Source organism: Galendromus occidentalis, unplaced genomic scaffold, assembly GCF_000255335.2.
Source record: "Galendromus occidentalis unplaced genomic scaffold, Mocc_1.1 scf7180000077360, whole genome shotgun sequence".
Classification (NCBI taxonomy): Eukaryota; Metazoa; Arthropoda; class Arachnida; order Mesostigmata; family Phytoseiidae; genus Galendromus; species Galendromus occidentalis.
This window is the reverse complement of record NW_003805348.1, coordinates 580,014-600,136: the sequence shown is the minus strand read 5'-3', so window position 1 is coordinate 600,136 and position 20,123 is coordinate 580,014.

The window sequence follows — 20,123 nt, the reverse complement described above, 5'->3', positions numbered from 1 at the left end:
CAGCTCGGACGAGAGGAGCCGTTTCACCCGATACCTGAAAGTGGATATTCTTCGAAATTCTTTGTTCCACACCGTCCCAAACTCGATTGATTCGAGCGAGTCTCTCGAAACGCCGAGTATCCGGTAATCAGATCAAGCCGAATCTAATGAACACGTTCCACGCCTTCGAAGAATTCAGCGAAGGAATCGCAGGCCAGCGACGACGCGATACTTCACGGAAGGCTGCTCGTTCTCCTCGGAGAAAAATTATCCACGATCACGGATTCCGCTGCTTGCAGATTGTCTCGCCTGCCGCGTTCAGGGTTCAAAGAGGAGAATGAGCCCGAGCAAGGACTTGGGAGAAATGGCACAAACTCCCTCCGCCCGGCGGACGTGGAATTCCAGCTGTCGGCATGCGAGAGCTTGAGGGGGGGAATTTTCGGCTTTCCTCGTGAAAAAAAAAAATATTGCACCTGAAGCACGAGCTGTTCTTGATTCGCCGGCGCAAGCCACCCTCCTCTGTACCTCACTATTCCGCTCTTGAAACAGTTCCAGAATTTCCTTGGGATCGCGCGACGCCCATCAATTATCATCTTCATCATTTTAAGACGATGGGTCCATGAATGCTTCTTCGAAAGAGGAAGTATGAGAGTACGTATGGGGATCCAATCCCTCCAAGAATCGATACGGCGGCCTACAGCGTGATTCCTCATCTGCAGACGTAAACAAGACTTCACCCATCTTCCGAAAAGCGTGTTCGATTCGACACCCACATGGAACTGAAGTCCGCTGTTGCGAGATCGGAGCGCAAGATGCCTGACAACTCAACCTAGGCGGATATCAGCACCGGAACATTCCCAGCCGATTGCGTGAGTCGCTCAGCAGCAAAACACCCACGCGTCGTCGAACCGCCGGTTCTCCTCCCATCATCATGAGTAACCATGGCCCGCGATTCTCGCGAAAGCTTCCCGCACGCAGTTTCTGCAGTAGTCGGCTATGTTCGGTTGTCAGTGACCTCCTGTGAATTTTCATACGATCGACTGCTCCGAGCTTGGATGGCTCGCGCCTGCAAATAGTTTCGATTATTGTCGTCTGCACCTGGAGAAAAGTTTGCGCTTTTCCCGCCTACGCCTCGAGAGGGATGGTACTCGCTCATCGTGAGTTCGAGGGAATTTCCTCCAAATCCATACCATATATAAACGCCGCGCGTCTGTCACGTTGGGGTCTATGGCAGCTACCCGAAGGAGGGGTGCGATCGGTACCAAATTTCGACAAGGCATCCGAGCGCTCTCCATTGCCCCTCAGGCCAAATTTGGTTCTGAGGGGTTGCATCTCAGTGCCAGAATTCGCCCTCAGAAGTGCGGAACATGACGTCATCGAGTCCCCCTCGCCACACCACAGTGCTGCCGAGAGCGTTTCCCTTCCCACCCATGACTCGCCGCCGCGGCCAAAACCGTCGCAGATTCGCGCACTCAAGAATGACCGCGAGCATATTCCGTCGCCGCGGCAAAATGCGTCGTTTTTTCAAGCTTCCGCCGCCGCGCACTCAGGGCTCACCGCGGATGACCGCGAAGCATGTGGTTCCTACCATATTTTCCCTAGACATTCTCCTTTGTATATCGTCCGCTCGCCGGGCATCCTCTATTACTTTTTCTTTTTACTTTTTACTTTCCTTTAGGAAAGCTCCCAAGTTTCTGATCGTTTCAACACGCAGTCAGAGCGCATATTCGAGGCCTAAATAAACTCCTAACGGTTAATCGAGCTCCTCCGACTCCAAGGATATTTTACTGTTCAGTATACCCTAAGGCAGTGGTTCTCAAACTGGGTTCCACGGACCGATTCCGGGGTTCCACAGGCATCTGTCTCGTGGAACCCCAGGGTTCCGCGAGCACTTTTGGCAGTTTCGGTAGCATTCAGAGAAGTCGCCATGAAGCATCTGATCCTTCGAATTCGCAGCCTTCAGGAGATTATCTCCGTTACCGGATCCACACCGGGCTCGAGACTCCTTTTCAGAACTCAGTTAACCGGTCGTGGCCCGAATCAAGTCTCCCAGCGAGTCTCGCGTTCTTTCACAAATGACGTGGTGCGTTGGGTTCTTAGGCTCGCGGCTTCGACGACCCGTCCGAATCAGCTGCTCGACTGTGATCCATTCGCTAAATGTTTTCATCCGTTCCAAACGGACTTCGCTTCCTGTGGATCTTGGAAAAATGATTCGATGGCTCGCGACAGGATCGTGCTTGAGATTGCCAGGTCTCGGATCGGCTCAAAACACAATCGAGCTGTCGACGCACGAATCCAGCCTCTCGGAAGAAGAACGAGCGCCGACTGAGCCGCCGAGATTGCATCGAGAATACAGGGTCATCCGTCGCATTGATGTGTTCCGTTGCCAGGACAAAATTATCAGACAGGATATTCATACACTGCATAACATAAATCAGCTCCAGACGTTGACGAGTAATGAAGTTAGGAATTGTCTTTCTCCCGGGCAGTCTTGAATAATCACCGAGGGAAAATATTTTTCTTCGGGGTTTCGCGCAGGGTTCCATGGCCCATTCGAATCTTGAGTCGGGGTTACACCAGGGGTTCCACGGGTTTTTGCGTTTTTTTGGGGGTTCCGCGGGAAAAAAGTTCGAGAACCCCTGCCCTAAGGTGTCTGTCTTGAGAATATTTTTCTGTTCCGTGTTCCTCGAGAAGTTTGTGTTTCACAATGGATTCAGCGATTGAAGAACCGATCGCCCCTCGAACTCGCTCAGGTTCAAGATCTTTTCCGACGCAGGGAGCATTAAGGCAACGTCAACACAGAGGTACACTATTAGCGGAGAACCGTGAACGGATTCGCGAAGCTGATCGCATGCAACATCGACAGAGAAGACGTCAGAAGGGTAGAAGGGCACAGCAGCGGGCTCTCGAGGCGATCTCCGTCAATCGCCCTCCCTGCTGGAAGTAATCGCCCTACGCAACGTGTTCCGAAGTTCTCTGTTGACTTCCTCCGAGTGTCCGAATGTTCAATGCTTCACTGTCACCGAGACTGTGACACCGGGAGCAATGTATGCGCCAGCAGCGCATCGATCCAGCGTTAGGCGCGCCCGGAGGGCGCGCCGAACGCTGGTAATTGATAACCGTAGCTCTGATATGATGGCGGAGAACGCACTCGTGACATCGTCCAGGCGACGCGACGTCAGAATTCAGAGATCTTTGCTGCGCGTCTCCTCGAAATCGACGTTCCGGCTCCCTTAGCGATTTTTCGCGACTTCGAGAATACAGCTCCGCCAACCATTCGGGATCTATTTTCTCGGGGCGCCACCATGCTCCGTGGAGGATTCCGAGGCGAAATAAGAGGAACAAGTAATGGATTTGTCGCACGCAGTTTCCGAGTCTTTCTTTGCAAACAATGTTCATCGAGGCATCTCTTCAGGCTTCTGGAGATGTCCGGCATTCATCCATGCTTGGCGAAGGGTCCCTGAGACGAGAAGTATATCGCGCTCCATCAATGATATTGCTTCCGTTGATCTCTAGACGTGGCGCTCTACTCATTCGCGGCCTGGTCTGTGGGTAGAACCGTACCACGTCGAATCTCTCGGCAAAAGTTTCAGACGATTTGAGCCGAAACAGAAGAATTTTCGAGCTCCACCCAGGGAAATGCTTGCCCTATCCGGCGTGATGCAGCCCGGAAGACAGACACGGGAGCAACCAGTGGAAAAAAGATTTCAAAAGTTCAGCGGGCACCGGTAGAGGGAGAGTTGAGGACGCTGTACGCCGAAGTGGAGGTAGCGGTGATATCCAAGGAAGAGGCGTCAAAAACGTCTGCGGATGCTGTATCCTTGAGGCGATACGGCTCCTTTTCGGATTCGGCCCTGAGTATCATTTGATAGGTTCCTTCGCCCTTATCGAGCAATCTCTATCTTCCTCAAGTCCGAGGGCCGAGATCGCTCGTCTCGTGCTTGTAAATCTCCTCGGATGAGCCGGAGGCGTGGGATTGAGCTCATCGTTCTCCGAATAGGAACTAGATTCAAGGAGTCTCTCGACCGACGGAACCTGACACTCCCAGCTTGAATCTGGGGGAGCCATACGGGAATCCGTCCCGATAATTACCGCTCCACTCGTGAAGATTACATTGCTAATGACGCGACTAATATGTGTATGTATATGTGGAGTCTATCATTGGCTAGCCTACCGGAATCCCAGGGCTTGTACGGAGAATCAATTGCGGCATGGATATGACATATATTGTGATACCTAATCATAGCTCTCATTAGGCATCAGTGTCATCCGTGATGACTCATCAGTATACACCAATCACAATCGTCCCGATGATGATCTCGGTCGTAGATATGTTGATCGGAGTCTGCACTCTTCTCGACGTCGAGCACGGAAAAAGATCGCATCACCCGGTCGACGGAATTGTTATTCCTCCAGCTTACAACTCCAATGATTCCCGTGAAGCTGAATAAATATAGTGCTAGCATGTCCAGATTGTTAACGAACCTCTCACGGTGTCTCCCATGTTCCAATGATGGCTCCTCCAAAAGCCCTCCGTAGTTTTCTGAGCTTCGGTGCGACGGTGTCTCTGATTGCTGCAATAGGAATTTTTGCGCTCTGAGTTTCCGCTTCTGCCTCCAGACTCGGTGAGTAGGCGTGCAGGTGAGAGGAACGACCTTTGTCGCAGCGACGGAAGAGCGCATTGAGATGAATCCATTTTCCTTCGTCTGGGCTTCGACTGGAATTGCTTCTTCTCTCTTTGGCCGCCTTGTCGTTTTTCTTGTCATAGTGGAGGCAACGACCTTGAGGCAGAAAACTGTGGCTACGGGGACTGAAACGCCTTGCACAAAAGCTCGTGTCTCAGGCTTGATTTCGCTCCTCGAGCCAGCCGGATCTTGCAGTGTTCCAGTCCGCGCTGGCGATCGATCGTTTGTTGCTTGTGGGAGTGCCTTATCGTCCTGTGCTGTTTTCGGGAGTGCTCCGAAACGGGTTTTATTCCATGAATCCTCCCGGGTGAGCTTCTTCTTGAAGGATTTAGGGCTTTGTGAGGGGGATATCATCCGGTGTACGTTCACTGACCACCTGACACCCCCGCTTTCAATGCTGCGACTTGACGAGAATATCTCCGGGACTTCCTTCGGTTACTCGGAGACTGTCCACGGGGTGTTCTGTGGAGGTATTCTGCGAATCTCCTGCAGGGGGCTCATCTGCGGTGATTTTTTTCTAGGAGCCTCTGCGGAAACTCCCTCTCGTGCATGCCGCCAACCTAAGCTGCTCTCTCATGGCCATCGGAAACCGATTCTCAGCCGACGTCAGAAATTTCCTACGTTTCACTTGTACGATGCTTAGGACCTCATGAATTTTTAGAGTGTTGGAAAAAAGTCGGAGGTCCATTATAAACATTCGCGATACGGCGATTAGTATGAAAGAAGCAAGCGAGCTAGCATGGTGGAAAAACAAAGGTGTTGGAACGTGAAAGCACACTGGGTCACTGAAGTAGGTAATGGAAGCGCCGCGCCGCCGAGGCGATCCCTTCTCGAGCAAGCTTCGACGGATCCGCACAAAGTACGGGCTCGGTCCCATTATTCCGCATTCGTAACACAGTTATGATTTCAATCGCACTAAACCTTCCATGAAATACACTGAGGAGGGGGTCTCACTCCTGTCCAGCCCCCAACCGGTAGGGTGATACAAGTCCTGTTGGTGCGATGAAAATAATAAAGACCTCCGTCTCCGCATAACGTTCGGCATTCGCGACGATCTCGTCGGTCTACGCTGGGCCCCTTGAAAAACGGCGGCTCTGGCTAAACATGAGACGTCTTCGAGGGATCGCATGGGAGAGCAGTCAAGAACTGCGAGAAATTCGTGGTTGACCGTAAAGCCCCGTCACGGCTGCGGGAGAGACGTGATTTCGAGACGTCGAAACGGGTAGTAATCGTGAAGGCTCGAGAAGCAAAACGGTACGCAGCAACCTCGGAGCCTAATGCAAATCGAATCAGTTGACTTTTGGAAATCGGAAATCGTTCCTTTCGGATGATGTCTGCCCCGGGATATGCAGGCTTCTGACGAAGACATTTTCCGTCATCAGATTCGGCGCACGCGCCCGTCCATTTAGCGTATTCGTCCGACATTACTTCGTTCCTCGCATATCAAGCGGAGTTTTCCAGTCGGTTCACCGAAGAAGGAAACGCTTCACGGAGACTAGTCCTCTATGGAGCTAGAGCGAGTGTTTTCGTGGCTTTGGGATCTACCGCTAAGTTCTTCCGACGGAGAGAAAATCGTAGACATCCAAGTACCGACTCGAGAAGAGACTCGAAGCGACATATCGAGAGGAGCTCACGGGATGGGATCCTGATGACAGCTTGAGAAGTACTCGATTGCGGACGCGGAGAGCGACCGAGAAGTCTGACAGGAGAAGCTCTCGAACTCATGTGTATAGGCGGGAGACAAGTTTGAAGGCTTGGCCTGCTTTGCATTGTGCGCTTCAGCGCCGGCCGTTGCTTTTGAGTAGGCGTCGATAAGCCGATTTGGATATTCAGTCGTCCATACGAAAACATCGGGTAGGCAGAACGCGCTCGAATACGGGATAGGGACGTGTTCCGTAGGTGGGTCGGCAATGCTTGCGTCTCCTCTTCCGAGGGCCAGAGCCGATGGTAAAGGATATTTTCTCGATCCTGATGCTCTTCCGGAACCAAAATTATTAGTGTTCAGTCGTCTCCCCGTCACCCGTCAGAGATCGGCTGGCTTGTCAGTCATCAATCCGCTGAATGGAGTTCTCCCTCTACGTTGGAAGGCTCGGTTCGAGCATTTCCTTCTGAGTTATACGATGTTATGCTTGGCTGAAACCTGCGACAGAGCTGCGAGGAGCGAGAGCTGATGAATTCCATAATGGGCCCCATCAGTACTCGAGTTTTGGCTTCAGAAACAAAAGCCGCACCAACCCCTGGCGAAAGTTCTACCCGGTAACCCGATTCAAGCCCGATGGCTCATAATATCACACGGAGCAGCCTCCGCGCTGGGTTTGTCCTTACCTCCGCCGGGCCTACATCGATTCTAGTTGTTCTCATCATAAAATGCCGCAGCTGCTCCGGGCGGATGATGATGAGTGAATCGTCAATCCGAGTGCCAAGCGGCGACATATCCCTTCCCTCAGTGTTTGACCGAGTTCGATCGGAAGTTCTCGCTTGGCGAGAACGATTCGTTCTATTCGAGGTCGCGGTTCTCGGCGATTCGGAAACATTCGAAATGAAACGATTCGGAAACATTCGGAAGGAAACGATTTAGAAACACTCGTCCTTTACACCGGCCAAAAAACAACACCCCCCGTCCTCTTGACGACGAGTCCGACCCGTCGAGGAGAGGCGTGTCGATTCGATATCCGAAATGCAGCGTGCTCATTTCCTTTCGGCGGAGGCGATCCCTCACTTCTAGGTCACGGAGCCCTCATTACACCAGAAGGAATAACACCCCGAATGGGTTCTTGGAGTTCTGAGACTCACTGTCTCCAACCCCGTGTGATATGCTCGTCTCGCAGGTTTCTCTCCAAGGGAGACCTTATCCGCACTCACGAGCTCTCGGGCAAGGCGAGACACGGATCAGACGTTTGTTTGCACTGTATCCAAGATACACTCATCTTCCCATCTCCGCGACAGTCGTAGTCGAGACATTGTAGGGATTCCCGATTTCATTTCTTCCCTCGCGCGAAATTCCTCTGAAACCGGAACTTCGCGTTGTTCATGTGGGTGGCGGGGAAGATGGGAGCTCGTCGAGGAAGTTTGTCCCAGTAGCTTCAGACCCAGATTAAGAGAGGCCTGTTTGAAATTCCAACCGTGAACTTCATGGGTCAAGATTGGGGTTTTGGGACAACTTCTCCTTTCACTCTGCTTTGCTGTCCACAAGAAACCTTTCCGTCTAGTCTTTGAAGGGTCAGATGCTCGTGATCGGTGGACCGCTAAGAGATCTCCCATTGATCGGTATGGTTTGTATCCATGAGAAGCTCCTCCGCTTTTCGGAGGACGCACACGACGCCCCCAATCTGCTCATATCACCGCATTCGGTGAGACTTCGCAGAATTCGTGATAAAGGGGGCTTGATTGAGAACTATGTAGGTACACAGAGATGAAGATTTGGCGATGAGTGAGTCGAGACGGACATGCGAGTTCCAAAATCAGGGGGGATTGATGGCTCTTATTTGAAGCAACGGTCCGGGGGTCGGAGGCCTCCGGAACTCGGTCGAAGATGATGAGTCTGCGTACTTTCTCACATTTATTCGACGGTACCGCTACGAATCTACGATATTTGTACTGGTGTGCTGCCACATCACACCCAGTGTTCTCCCGCACCTAGAGGTCATTGCTCGTTTCAGCTCACCGACCGGGTCATGCGCGAAAGGGGATTCCTCGACTGAAGTCCTTCCCTTCTCATCTTTCCTCTTCCGCTCCGGAACTGCCATTGACGCTGGCCGATATCATTGCGGCATCATCATGAAGGACCGGTAGTCGTCAACGGGCTGAAACATGATCAACCAAACAGAGAGCATTTCCTCTGGGAGTTCTTCTTCGCATCCTCATCACGGAACCAAATAGCCCAGTGACTCGACAATTTCATTCAATCGGAGGAATCGGAAGAGAAGTGTTATCTCTCGGTCACGCTCACAGATCCTGGACAAGGCGTCTTCATCCGACTGTATAATTCAGAACACGGGAGCGCTGAGCGGCAAAACTCCGTCGTTTGTCATTCATTCCTCGAACCGTCATCATCACCCCTCGCTTAGTCTGGCTTCTTCTACGTGACGTTTCCGTGGGAGAAAACCATTCAGCTAAGCTTGAATATCGATTGTTTCCCTTCATTTCGAGGATCCCTCTAGAGCGAGACGTGCCTAAGCCTCGGGATCCTGAACTCCGGGAGCTTGGGCGAGGCGATCCAAAGTGGAGCTCCGAAAATCAATGCCGGATCCCGGAGAAGTGTCTTCCACGAAGAACCTACGTATATAAATAGAGATATCGGTCGTCGTAGCAGCTGTTACAAAGTGGCCCGAGTTTCGGCTGAGTTTCCACCATTGCTGCTGTCTGAGTTCCCATCTGGCGAAACGTAGGACTCATGCATCGGATCTCATCGTGGGGCCCTTCTTCCTTTGTTTTCCTCTTCACTTTGTTTTGTCCCCGTTCGTTCTTTGCTCTCCTCCTTACTATATTTGCTCCCGGATCGTGTGTACAGTTCTCCTACGGAACTCCGAGTTCCTGACGGGATCGCTTCCGAAAGTGCTCAGCAAGTTCACTTGAGGATCGAACGCTCGTCTAGCCCCCGAGCGAACGCTCGTCTCGTCTAGCCCCCGAGCGAGAGGCATCATGACGCTGGAACATCGAGACGAGGATGGGAACGACTTGAGACTTCCAGCAAATCATCTATCGGACACTTCGGATCGTTGCCGATGGAAAATGTTGCAGAAGGTCCCGAGAGATAATTGGTGCTCGAAATTTCCTGTCCGATCGATAGTTTCGAAAACCTTTCGGATCTCTACGCTCTTTCTCAACGTCGACACGGACGTAGATAATAATTCAATTTCGATCGGGAGAGAGAGCGAGAGACTACCACTGTATTATAACGTCGGATAGGGAGGCGCGCAATCGGATCCGCTGATGAAGATCACGAAGAGCTTATGGGTATTCTCCGAGTAGATCGTAAAAGGAGCGGAGTGAACAATAGGTTATAGGCGAACCCCTCGGAACGCCTAAGGTCTCGGATGGAGGCAAAATTCCGGGATATGTTCCTGGCTATATTTTGTGACCGACGTACGGCCACTTGGAGAGAGAAGAGGAAAGAGGGGCGAGGGTCTAGGATGTGGGACGATGACTGTGGTCTATTCCAACACGTACCAATAAGTCTCCGGGTTCTCGCGAGGCTGAACGCGATCGAGCCAATGATGATTATGTTATCACGGTATGCTCTTCATACTGTCAGATTGATTTACGTCGATCCCAAATCGCACGATGGATTCTTCTAACATGATGTTGCTACGTGATTCCACCCTTCCGAAAATGTACGAGGCGTCGCCTCGTAGACAGAGCTCATCGGAGTCTCGACTTATTGACGCAACAATCCATAGAAGAGGGGGACTCCCTCCTCGGCTATGTCAATTGCACGTCTCTGAGTCTTCCTGGATTTCAGACAGATGAAATTTCCTGTCTGGAGCTCTCGTCGCTTTTCTAATCCGACCTGCGACCTCTCTGCTTCATTTCTCGGGAATCCCTGGGGAGATAACCGTACAAAAGCCCAAGCTGGAGATTCTCTTTCCTCCTTCATCACTCCGAACGTCGCAGGACTTTTGCCCCGGTTCGCATTCTCATTGCTTTTCGTCCTGATGGCAGTCTTGGAGCTGTGTATTTATTTTGCGCGCAACTATTTTTTCCTGATATTGGAACGAGCTGTTTACCTTCCGTTGCGTTGCTTGGTGGGTGATTCCTGCGTGTGTTTACTATTCGTTGTCGCGAGCGTGGGAGACTCACGGGACGGCTCGCGGCTGCACAAGACCTCGAGAAAACCTGCGACATGAGGAGAATGAGAACAAAAGCTCAGCAAGAAGGAGGGGAGTCGGATGGATTGAGCAAGAAAAGCCTAGGACTCGTGCGAGCCGAGCCCGACGGTGCACAGTCATACGAACACGCAATTCTCGTGACAACCCGGAGAGAGCCGCAAATCTTCGCATGAGCCCACAGGGATCCTCCGCTGCTTAATTTGACCTGGAAAAAAGGCACGAAGTGCAGAAATCGGAAACAATGCTTGTTCTAGTCCGGATGGATCTAGTTCAGGAGTATCCCGCATCCACTGACGACGCTCAATACGACGTCAGTCAGTTGATTGTTGGACAGTCCTCGACCCGGCGAGATTCCGCTGTGCCCTTGAGCAGTTTCTGCATTCGGTGGTGTGGTGCGCGGAACCGGGGAAGCGTTCAGATGACCGATGGGTTGTCAAATGGAGGAAGCATCCTGCTCCTCCCGAGAAAAAAAATTCGGTCCACGGAGTCGGCTCGCCCCCGTAGCGAAATGAACAAGCGGGATGAATTTCGCAAACCTGATCCCGGCACGTGATTTCAGTCCCCCACGAAATGTACGGAGGTCGAGCGGAATCGTATCAGAAGAAGCCTCCGATCTTCTTGACATTTCATCCGAATGAGAAATCGCGCGCATCCCCGGGGGTCCAAGGGACGCGAGTCACCGTAAGCTCCAACAGATTACGAATCCTGAGAAACTTATCAGATGAGTCGGGCCCGACTCCTGGAACTGGGACCGCTCGTTTTCCAGTGCATCGTGGAGTCGTGCGGAAATGATTGTCGATAGGTAAGCTTCGCGTGGCGAGCGTAGGCATGCACTTTGTTTCCTCCTCCTGGGGACTCCATGCTTCGCCAGCCTCCATTACTGGGGGCAAGATACGGCTTGGCGACGACTTTGGAACAGGCGACCGGCTGAGTCGATGCCTCCGTGGGAACAGGAAATTGCAGCAGGAGTTCCCTTGTTTATGACTCGATTCTGAAGGGGGAATCGAGAAGCCTCCGACTGCGGCACGCAGGAACTTCAAGAGCAAGTGTTTGACTTAGCCGAAGGTATTCGAGAGATGCGTTGAAAAATATCGGAGTGTAGGGAGCCGCTCCGCGAGGCTTTCTCGAAATTCGGATACCAACAGGATTCGGTGACCGATTCCAGTTATCATCATAATCATCAGTTCTCTTCCGAGAAGGTCGGAAAAGAACGTCGCATTAGACGATCGTCCAGAGCTCACCGTTCCGTGTGCTATGCCACCAGGGATCATGTTTCCACATGTTTTCGAATTTGGCGGCAATTCCTCACAGCTGACAGTCTCTACTAATTTCCGAGAGATGGTCATGGAGATTTTAGATGTTGACTTCCGAGGCGACAGGAAGTCGACGGAACTGAAACCCGAGTGCTCGTCCTCACTGGCAATGCGCGAATGCTCAGGGATCGAGTTGAATACTGGGTGTGCGGAAGGCAAATAAAGCTGAGTAGCCATAGCTCGGGAACGTTCCTATGTTGGAAACTTTTCAGACTATGAAATCGGTAGGCGTCGCGTCGGTTTCCATTGTATTTTAGCTATTTCCTCTCCGGAAACACGGGTCTCTGTGGAGAGGGTCATACGCCCGAATATGACGAGCCCTTAATATCGCGGAAATGTCCTGCGTGAAGTGAAGCGTCACAATGAGGAAGCTATCGATCATAGATGCCTTCTGGCATCATACTTTCAGGAATCGACAAGAAGCATTCCGTCTGATCGCGTTCGCGTAGGCCCCGGAAGCGTGGAGCAAAATGGACGACAAACGATTTCCCAGCGCTGAATTCTATTTCAAGTTCCCTCTGAGAGATTATATTACCAACCATAGGCACGATTTTGTCTACGGTCGGAGTCGTCCCCGACCCCATTATCTTCTCCTCCGGGCGTCTGGAGGAAGCCATTTGTGTTCGTGGCACTTCGAAGTTTATTCGGGCGCGAGACCGGCTCGCCTTACTGCTACGCCTCGGGGGCTTGTTTCAACTGGCTTCTTGACATCGTCGCCTCCCAATTTCCTTTCGTTCGCTCCTCTTGCCGTCACGCCATCTTCATCTCCAACATTCGTCCTTGTGAGAGAAATGTGATCCGAGTGCGTCGCTTGAAACACAATCCGAAACGCTCGCTGCGGTATGTCTCGCTTTCCACGGGACTGCATTCAAGCTCTCTGACTCCCGGCAGACCCCACCGCAATGGGTTCGATGTTGATATCGAGAACTGGAGCTAGATGACCCATACCAAAGGTTCAACTTCACCCCTTCCGGGGTTTTACACAGTAAATGAATTCCATCATTAGTAGAATTCCTGAATTCCGGACATTTCATATCTATCCAATCCGCAAGAGCGAAGACCGACGATCACAGCGACGAGGGAATCGACTCTGATGAGTTTCCCCTGTCGCCGGACGATGTGGGAAAGACTGGAATAAGAATGCCGCAATCGAATCTGTCCTTATTCGAGAGCCGGAAGATGGAAATATCCGAAACTTAGGAACTCTTCATCATTAGTACAAATGTGGATGAATTCCTAAATTCTCGCTCGAAGGAAGGCGGGGTCCTAGGGCTCCGAGTGTGACTTGCTATTCCTCTCACACTCCGGTTGCGGAGGGATCGACGGCCATAGTATGGGATTCCTCGATTCACAACAGCTGGTAATAGGTGATGGTCCTCCCGGTTTCATTTTGAGCCAAGAGAAGAAGATCCTAGGAATGGCTCACAACAGTACCGCCCCATCGTAGTAAAATTCTCGTCAGGTCCTGACCGTCTCCTTTGGATCGAAATGTGACTGCATATGGGAGTGAACCTTCAAGGACAACTCCCCCACGCTCTTGTTTCAGCAGAAGTAAGCCGCTTCTCAAGAGAGGCATTAAATGTGCACTTGGAACCTTCCAGACCGCCCACTCGCTGTCTTTTAGCCGACGCCCAGTAGTAGGTCCTCGGTGATCCTTAGCGCATACTTGAGCTAGGTTGCTCATTGGACAGGAGCTAGCTTCGCTTTTTCTCGACGGAGTCTCCAGCGCCCGGCATGACCGACTCCAGGTTTGCAGGCACTCGTGATTTCAGATACAACTTCCCTCGAGAAAAAAAGAGAAATCACGTGATCATGCCAAGCTTGTTCTTCCCGGATAGTTAATCGTCCTCGACGGCTGATGGTCAAGGTCCGAGAAATGCCCACGGGCTTATCCTTTGAGGTTCTCCGGTCTGTAGATTTTTCTTCTGTAGCGTCTGCTTCTCGAAAAGCCATGCTCGAACACGAGGCCGACCTGAATCTTCGGCTGTATTCGTTTGAGAGGAACGATTCTTTCACTCAAACAGCGTGCCGAAACGCGGGAGGGAAGGAAAAGAAGCAAGGAAGGCTGCCCGAAACGCCAGAAGAGATCCGCGCAAATGGGTCCGATACGGGAAACGGCTGACGAATGAATTTCTACGAACATTCGACTTCGCCGAGGACGTCGGAGAGGTCGTTGACAGCCGCGGAGGAAAGAGCCTGCTCGCCTGTATGTCAGGCTGTCTGTCTGCTGCCTTTCTACCCGCGGGGAAGGTGAGCTGTCGAGTTCGGAAACTTAGACTTTGGCTTGCGGGAGCCGCAAGGAATCTACAGACGTATACGGAATTTCGATCCATGCTCTTACGAGCCGAAAGCAAGCTATCAAATAGCAAGGATCAGCTCTCGGGAAATCACATCGTGGAAAGCGAGCGATAAGGACCCGCTCCCCCCTTCTTATCCATTGGTGGATCCTCCTCCTACATCGTGTGCTTCGATTGTCAACGAAATCTGCTCGAGGCAATCTTATTATCGCTTACAAAAATAGTCCCCTACGAGAAGTCTTCAAACGGCTTCGTCCCTTCCCGGGGTCTGTGGTCATTAGACACGATCAGTTCCCCGAATCTTCTGCTCATCAGTAGGGCTTCGGAGATCTCGCCCGTCTAACCTAGCTGGACTCGTAGCCCTAGTCGCGTCGATTTAATGATACCAATAAAGAGTTTTATGGCTCTCGCGAACAACTATATCTAATCTACATAGGGCCCAGTTCGAGGGACAGCGATCTAGAGACATTTACCCCCGGGCTAAGGAACGAAGCAGAAATACAGCGTATTCCGCCAAGACACTCCTGCTACGTTCTTTTCCTTGGTGGTCGTCTCCTCACGCGAAGAAGACCTCCCCTAGGCCGAGGGTCATTCCCTCGTATGTTTATCTGGCCGGAGCGCACAGTTGTCCGATGATTATTATTTTTGGATCCGATGGTGTTTTCAGATAAGGTACGGTAAGCGATACTCCTTCGAGGTATAAATGAGACATTCCAAGAGGGGTGGAGATTAGCTGACCCTCTTTGGGGCGCATCCCCCGTGTATCCGGCCCCTTAAAAACCCGATCGAGAATCAACCTGAGAGTCTGGTCTCGTCGGGGTCTCGATGGTCAGAATCATAGCATACACACCACGATTCCATTGTGGTTTTCATCAAAACAGAGTCGGAATCATCCCTCGAGACGATTCTCAAGTTCTGACCCGGAGGACATCGACTCGGTGTATAAGAGCGAGACCTCTACGCGCCCCGATTCGAGCCGTATTATTCTGAGCAGAGCTCTCCAATGACACAACTTATTCCGCCGAGGCGCACACTGTGAACCCTCATGGGGCAGGCAATTATTATCGGTGGATTGATCGAGCCGCCATTGTACTGTCCGACACTGTCACTTGAAATGCAAGTCAGACCTGAAGTCGTCGTTCTGTCGGAGCTCGGCTTGCCATCTAACATGAGCTAAATAAATCAAATCAAAACATAGGTCAAAACTCGAACCAATCTCTGAGACTGGCGTCTCTTTCATAATCAGTAGGAGAATAAGAATCCGAATCGATGAATGAATGCGCTTTCGAAAGGCGAAATATGCTCTAGCACTGGTCTTGCTCATGGAGAGACGACTTCCGAAGTCTCCAACGGATTTTCCAGGTTGCCTGAACTCGATAAAACTCTTCCGAGAGTCGTTGGAGACCGTTCCCCGCTTATGTGGCGTAAGGGAGCTTCGAGCAGCATGTTGTTTTTGGAATCGGCCGCTATTTTGAATGGCTAGTTCTCGTTTCGAATCTCTCGCTTTAAGTCCGGCGTTTTATCTCGGAGTTTCGCGTTATGGGGGTGGCTCGTCGCATACGTCGGCGGGCGCTCCGTCTGTTAGTCCTCTCGCATCCACTTACGTCCGCGATAGATCGCTCCAACCGCTGTCCGTAATTGAGATTGAACACCTGAATGAGTCAGACGTACTGCACCTATAGCCGCGGCTGGGTCTGGGCTATAGCCCAGTTCAGACTTTGCTTGAGACTCGGGGAAGGGCGGTGCCTATCTCACTGGGGAATCCCTGGAACAAAACATTGTTTACCGAAAAAAAATGCGGAGAGAGAGGGACGTGATTGTGAAGGGCAGCCTCACTGATTCATGGCCGGGAATCGCATCGTTCATGGGAGAGAGACTCAATGGGGTGGAAAAAGAGTGGAGGGCTCTTGCACTTGGGCAACACGCTAGAGATTCCTAATTCAATCGAAAGTTTGGGATGTTCCCTTGAGCGGGGAGCCTTGGACCGATCCGCCTCAGGAGGAGGAAGGAGTCAGTGGAGATAAATTTCGGTTCCAGGTAGACTGCCGTTTCGTAATCTCCGCATGCACCACCGCTCCATTTCACGTGCAGTTGAGAAACGCTCGGACTGTTTCCCAACACAGACGCCTTTGTTGCCTTCATTTTATTCCTGGGAAGTTCATATGACGGGCGAGAAGCCCCAAGAACTCCCTCGTACCTAGTTGATGGCTCTGAGATTATCATGGTAGAACTACGACGTGCTGACGGGAGCCGAATCTGTATGCCGGTAGGCGATCCTCGTGTAGGGTGTTCGTCCACTGAAACGCTGATTAGAGGAGAGCATCGACTCGTTTACGCGTGATGGACGTTCGCAAAAGAAAAACGTGGAGCCAGGCGACCACGGCTAATCAGTTCAACTGCACTCCAGCTGAGCGCTCTAATCGATGCGGACCTTGCTTTTTTCGCGGCAGGAGTCGAATACGCGGGGGAGAGCGAGAATCCCTCGGATCGAATCTGATGCTACCATCAATCAGTGCCAGATTTACGGTTCCCATGACGAACATGAGCTCGCCTGTGAGAGAGCTCGTCCGGAAACTCAGATTCAGAGCGCCTGTACGCGAGTGTTTTCCGAAGAGCTGCGCGAATTCATCGTCGTCACGGTTTTTACAGAACATCCTTGATCGGTCCAAAGACCCCTCGAATCGACGCAGAGCTGGAGGAAAGAATTTGCGGGGAGAAGGATCCTGAGCAGGATACCGAGAAACGTCGGAGGATGACCCCGTCGAAAGCAGTAAAATTGACCCGTGACGTCAAATATTTCGGATGGGATCCCCGGGTCCTGTCGACCCACGAGCTTTTGTTAGATAGAGATAACACATCGCGTTCATCGAGGATATTTCCATAAGATCTCGATCTAGTGTCGGCGCCTAATTCGAATGTTCTTTGCAAGATGAATCGATCCCCGCCCCGGGCGTCGCGCGAGGTACGCCGGCTACTGGGTTCGCTAAGGCCGAGTAACTTGACATCGAAGATCCCACAGACTTGTCCTGGACCGAGCCATCGGTCAACTGTAACCAGATGTCCCTTACACTCGAGTCCGTCATAACGAGTTCTTACTGAATGATATCATCCTATGATAGATCCTTTCATATTTCACGATTACCATAGTTAAATATATACTTCGGATACGATCAATGCTCGAGCTCTCATGCAACATTCGGGCGAGGAATATCCCGAGGAGTCTCTCCAAGGTCACGTAGTCTCAATCGACTCAGCAGAGGAATCACTTATGCAATCGCTCTGAGACAGAATGAATAAATCCCTGCACGAGGCAAAGAGAAGCGAGATGAGTGTCTGAGAAAGTTTTAAACTCTTCGAGGCTCTACGGCGCGAGCTTCAGAGAATATTCCCTCGAGAGCTCTTCCGCAGAGAGTTCACCAATGCGCTTCACGGGATCCGAGAGCCAGGCTAATCTCCGACTTACTAAATTGCTGCCTCAATTCACGTCTTTTGGAGGATACGCCTGAAGTGCCGAACTCTGGCGAGTGAGGGCTCCGTGCGCTGTCCCGAAGCGCATCCGAGCTAAAGGCCGAGCGCCGTATTCGAGTCATCAGGTGCGACTCTCGACCCGGATCCCAGTCCTGGCCCAAGACGAGAATGCTGAAGAGGAATCGTGGGAGGAATGCTGAAGAGCGATCGGAGAGGGATTCGATGAATGGATCCAATGAGCAGGTATCGACTCGGGTCCCCATCTCTCGGTCGGTTCTCATGATCGATCGGTGGGCTCGAGCTAAGGATTACTCATCCGGTTAACTGTAAAATTAATAATCTATCGTCCGCTAATCCCTCCCGTTCGTCCGGGAACACATGGAGTGGAAACAGGATTGGACTTTCGCCAACGGAATCATTCGTGCTAGAGAACTACTCGATGAGAACCTTGAGCACTCGCTCAAGATCTCACGTCGGTGTCGAATTTCGGGTGTCTCGTAAAGCCTTCGCCTACCGTCTGCTCCTCTTACATAGCGTCGATGCCGCCTCTCTGGTGGGATGATTCTTTAAACTTCAGTCATGGGACCTGGAAGAATCTATCGAGAGAGACTTTCGATAACTCCTCGGACAATATTGACACGCTCGGCTGGAAACGCAAGAGGCACATCTCCGCCCCGTCCGGCGGCGCGGCGGTGAACGAATCTTCAATAATCGTTTTGCAATGAGAGTCCCTGGCTGCCTCGTTCACCAGGAATGGATGCGAGGAATATCGAAAAATCGTTCCCGAGTCTAGCCCAATTGTCGAGGCAAAAACTGCGAAGTGCTTCTCCATGAGACCGGTCGGACGACCGGAATCAGTCTGACCTTCGGGAACAAATACGGAGAAGGAGAATTAATCGCTCGGGCGGCGGCAAGAGACTCAAAGAGCTCGAAGGCATGGTTATTCTCCTCCATGAGCGATCAGGGACGGGACAAGCTTTCGCGGATCGAGGTATGGTGAATCTCTTTGAATCAAGCAGTCTGACCGAGTTCGTTGGAGCGGAGCAATCAAGCAGGCGAGCGAGCACATGTTGACACTAGGGTCACGTGGTAAAGAATTCCCGCAGAGGGCGATGCATTCGTTAGTGGCGGTCCGGAATCCGGAGGAGAAAACTTCGCAATCTCGTCTACATGCAATCGATGGGCTTGCGAAAAACTCGTCGTATCGCTCCGTTCATCACCAAGACTTCGTGGATGGGCAAGCGATGTGCAAGCGCGCTATGATGATTGAAGACGAACGACGAGGATCACTACCGTAAGGAGAACCACTCTAGATGTACACATGTCATCGACCATGGGCGCGTCGGCGGTCGATGGGAATCCGAGCTCGCGATCTCCCAAGGAATCTGTGAACGCCCGTCTCGCGGGACTACGGAGGCCATGGAATCGAGCCGCAGAGAACGTCAAAGCTCCAGGTGCTCCGTTTTATTTCCTATGTTGCAACTGCTTCCAGAAATGGTCGTGTTCGATTGCGAAAAGCCTTTCAACAGATTCTCTCTCCCTGCTCCGATGTCAACCGAGCGGTATCTCAATGCGAGAGGGTTTCAGATCAGGGCCGCACTCCTTCCGTTGGAGATATATGTATGTACCTAGTTGCGGACGACCGAAACACTCCGTGGGTTCGAGGGTAAGGAAGTCTCTCAGACCGTGGACAGGCACCACAATACGGGTGATGAATGGAGATCCGAGAGACGTTCTGTGTTTCTATATGTCATGCATAGGATCCCGATCAGTTTGCGGTATCCTAGCGATGCTCCATGAATAATCGTCGAGATCATATTGCAAGATGGGCTGAAGCAAAAATAACCGCGAGCGTCGACCGTCCTCGGCTTCCGACAACGTGGAGCGCTTGCATAGACTCATATCCTTGGCGCTCGCTCTCCGGATGGCGGCTCGAGAGGACTCGGCAATAAAGTTTTCCGGAGTTCCGACAGGAAATTTGTTCCCGAAACCATGCCGGACTCACTCTCCTAGGCTTTGCGGGAATCGAGAGCTTCGCGTCTGGATTCTGAGGGGAGAGCATTTCGATCCATTAAACGTTCACATTTTTGTTTGGGCACCTCCATTTGATTGATTGTGATGCTTCTTCCCAGGTCCGAGGATTCAATTCGCGAACGGAAACCGAAAGGAACACGAACGATTCCGAGAAATAGCAGAAGATGACAGATGATAAGTGGGATTGAACGTCGAGAGCGAAGACGCTAGGACGGACGTCACGCTACGAAATGTTATTATTTCATACTTGCCCAAGATTGATGATGCGAACGCGGAAAACAAGACACCAAGAATGCCTCCCGCCGCCAGCCTCGTCGGCCTCGTAGTCATCGTTGTGTTTTTCGCGAGAGAACGAGTACTGGCGCCGGAGGAAATGTTTACTCTCAGATTAGACCCGGGACAAACTTGTATAATACAAGCGAGCTGACGCTGTCGGTGCCAATGCTTATTATGATCGGCTTGAACTGTTCTGGCAACATACGGGACGTCGCGTCGTGGCAGGAGAGCCTGCAGACCTTC